Source organism: Apodemus sylvaticus, chromosome 10, assembly GCF_947179515.1.
Source record: "Apodemus sylvaticus chromosome 10, mApoSyl1.1, whole genome shotgun sequence".
Lineage (NCBI taxonomy): Eukaryota > Metazoa > Chordata > Mammalia > Rodentia > Muridae > Apodemus > Apodemus sylvaticus.
In genome coordinates, this window is record NC_067481.1 from 32,352,857 (window position 1) to 32,355,936 (window position 3,080).

The window sequence follows — 3,080 nt, forward strand, 5'->3', positions numbered from 1 at the left end:
TAGAAACAGAAGAAAGAAACAGTCAGAGATTTTATACCAAATCTTATGAGATAGTCTACCAGCTCCTTTATTTCCATGCCATTTTCTGCATCCTGATTATTATCATACTCTACATTCTATATTAATCAACTACAATCTTCAACAGTAGAAAGAAGAGTGTCTATCACATTCATATCTTGAGGTCTTATTTTTTTCATTTCTTTTCTTGACATACCATTGCACAATTTAAAACAAGTTGAATCAAATTATAATTTTACTCTACTCTGAATTCACCACTCTTCAGCATCATAGTTTGTCTTGAAGTTGTCCAATCATCTATTAAGTTACATTTAAAAATACGAAGTTGCCCAGAATTATACAGAGCCAAAGAGTTAGACATCTTGCTTCCTTCAGTTTCTTATCAGAATTGTGAACTCCATCCTAACAACAAATGTGGTATACAAGAGAAGCAATTGTGCACAATATAGGAACCTCAGTAGATACCAGAATGGAATGGTCCCTGTTACAATTTAAGTAAAATTAACCTAGTGTATAATACTGCTTAAGATTTACAGAGAAGAACTTTGGCTGAACCCCTTCTTAAACATAAAATTTCTTTTTAAAAATACATGGACTGCCACCTCCCAACCCCAGGAATGGGCAAAGAGATACTTTGTTGGTGGTGTTCTTATATCAGTCAGGGATAGAGAAAACAGCAGTCCTTTGTTCGTCCTACCTTGATGTTTGGCTTGATGGCCAAAGCTGTCTTATGCCTAGGACTCAAAAAAATCAAATTAAATAGTATCCAGGCAGCACCGCATGAGAGGATGAAGACAGATATAGACTGGTAGACCACCATGCCACCAACACACCTGCCCTCCAGTGCACAGCATAGGCAGGCCATAGACAACTGTTTGCCACCATCCCAAGCAGCATAAATGAAGGATGTCATCCAGGGGCCCTCCAGCCATGATGCTTGCCTGCAGTGGATGTCGCCACAATGTGTGAATATGTGGTAGTCAGATGGGAGAGAAAGAGAGGTGGGGCACCTTGAAAGATGGAACTAGAGACTTGAGGGTAGAGAGGAGTAGAATTTTGTTGAGTAGTCAGCCCCACCACCTGGGACCATGGTAAGGTACCAGCCCAAGCTGCTATTGAGGCATGACTGAGTCTATGGCTATACCACCAGGACCATGTAGATGTCCCCATGGTAAGTTCAGTCAGGGACTATGCACTATGCACTATGCACTAGTGAAACACTAGTGAGAAAGCCCTGAGCCTTGTCTGGATAGCACAGCAGAGCTGACCCTGGTGGCAGGAGCTGAGGTGAGCCAGTCAGCCGTTAACGGCAAGAGTGCTGGAGAGCTGACCCTGCAACTCCTCTGCAATGAGGTGGTAGTGGGTGTGGGAGTTATGCCCCCCCCTTTCTGTTCACCATATGCAACAGTCAGGAGAATGGGCCCTGAGGTTATGAGAACAAGTAAGCTAGCCCTGCCTTGATGGTTGCAACTCTCCACTTGAGAGAACAAGACTTGAACCTTGCCAGGGAAGCATGGTAGAGCTGGCTCTGGTTGAGCTGGCTGGTCCTGGTCGAGCTGGCACAGGTGAACTAGCCCCAAGGGTGAGAGCATAGGAGATCTGACCCTACCACTCATCTGACATGAGGTGGCCTGGATGTTGGGGTGATGCCCTTGACCTTCTCCCCTTGCCAGCTGCTGTACCTGGAAGAGCTGGCCCTGTCATCATAAAAGCAGGAGGCCTAGCATTTTGGTGTCATTTGATCCAATTCTATTAGACTCTGAGTCTTTAAAAAAACATTGTCATCTACAATAGTAAAATTCATATATTAGTCAATCTTTCCTCACATAATACGGACTAAAAATTATCACCATTAACAGATGAGGAAACTAAGATTAACAGAGATCAGAGACAAAAATTGTCTGAATCAGGGTTTCTATTCCTGCACACACATCATAACCAAGAAGCAAGTTGGGGAGGAAAGGGTTTATTCAGCTTGTGTTTCCACACAGCTGTTCATCACCAAAGGAAATCAGGACTGGAACTCAAGCAGGTCAGGAAGGAAGAGGTGATGCAGAACCTATGGAGGGATGTTTCCTACTGGCTTGCTTCCCCAGGTTTGCTCAGCTTGCTTTCTTTTTTTTTTTTAATTTTTTTTATTCGATATAATTTATTTACATTTCAAATGATTTACCCTTTTCTAGCCCCCCCACTCCCCGAAAGTCCCGTAAGCCCCTTCTCTTCCCCTGTCCTCCCACCCACCTCTTCCCACTTCCCCGTTCTGGTTTTGCCGAATACTGTTTCACTGAGTCTTTCCAGAACCAGGGGCCACTCCTCCTTTCTTCTTGTACCTCATTTGATGTGTGGATTATGTTTTGGGTATTCCAGTTTTCTAGGTTAATAACCACTTATTAGTGACTGCATACCATGATTCACCTTTTGAGTCTGGGTTACCTCACTTAGTATGATGTTCTCTAGCTCCATCCATTTGCCTAAGAATTTCATGAATTCATTGTTTCTAATGGCTGAATAGTACTCCATTGTGTAGATATACCACATTTTTTGCATCCACTCTTCTGTTGAGGGATACCTGGGTTCTTTCCAGCATCTGGCAATTATAAATAGGGCTGCTATGAACATAGTAGAGCATGTATCCTTATTACATGGTGGGGAATCCTCTGGGTATATGCCCAGGAGTGGTATAGCAGGATCTTCTGGAAGTGAGGTGCCCAGTTTTCAGAGGAACCGCCAGACTGATTTCCAGAGTGGTTGTACCAATTTGCAACCCCACCAGCAGTGGAGGAGTGTTCCTCTTTCTCCACACCCTCTCCAACACCTGCTGTCTCCTGAATTTTTAATCTTAGCCATTCTGACTGGTGTAAGATGAAATCTCAGGGTTGTTTTGATTTGCATTTCCCTAATGACTAATGAAGTTGAGCATTTTTTAAGATGCTTCTCAGCCATCTGAAGTTCTTCAGGTGAGAATTCTTTGTTTAACTCTGTACCCCATTTTTTAATAGGGTTGATTGGTTTTCTGGAGTCTAACTTCTTGAGTTCTTTATATATATTGGATATTAGCCCTC

At 43.0% G+C, this 3,080-nt stretch overlaps 1 non-coding gene across 1 annotated transcript; it reads left to right on the top strand.

Moving 5' to 3' along the window:
- The first annotated feature begins 625 nt into the window (after positions 1 to 625).
- Positions 626 to 765, top strand: LOC127695699 (small nucleolar RNA SNORA48). Its single transcript, XR_007980069.1, has one exon. It is a non-coding gene; the product is annotated as a small nucleolar RNA SNORA48 (small nucleolar RNA).
- The last annotated feature ends 2,315 nt before the right edge of the window (positions 766 to 3,080 follow it).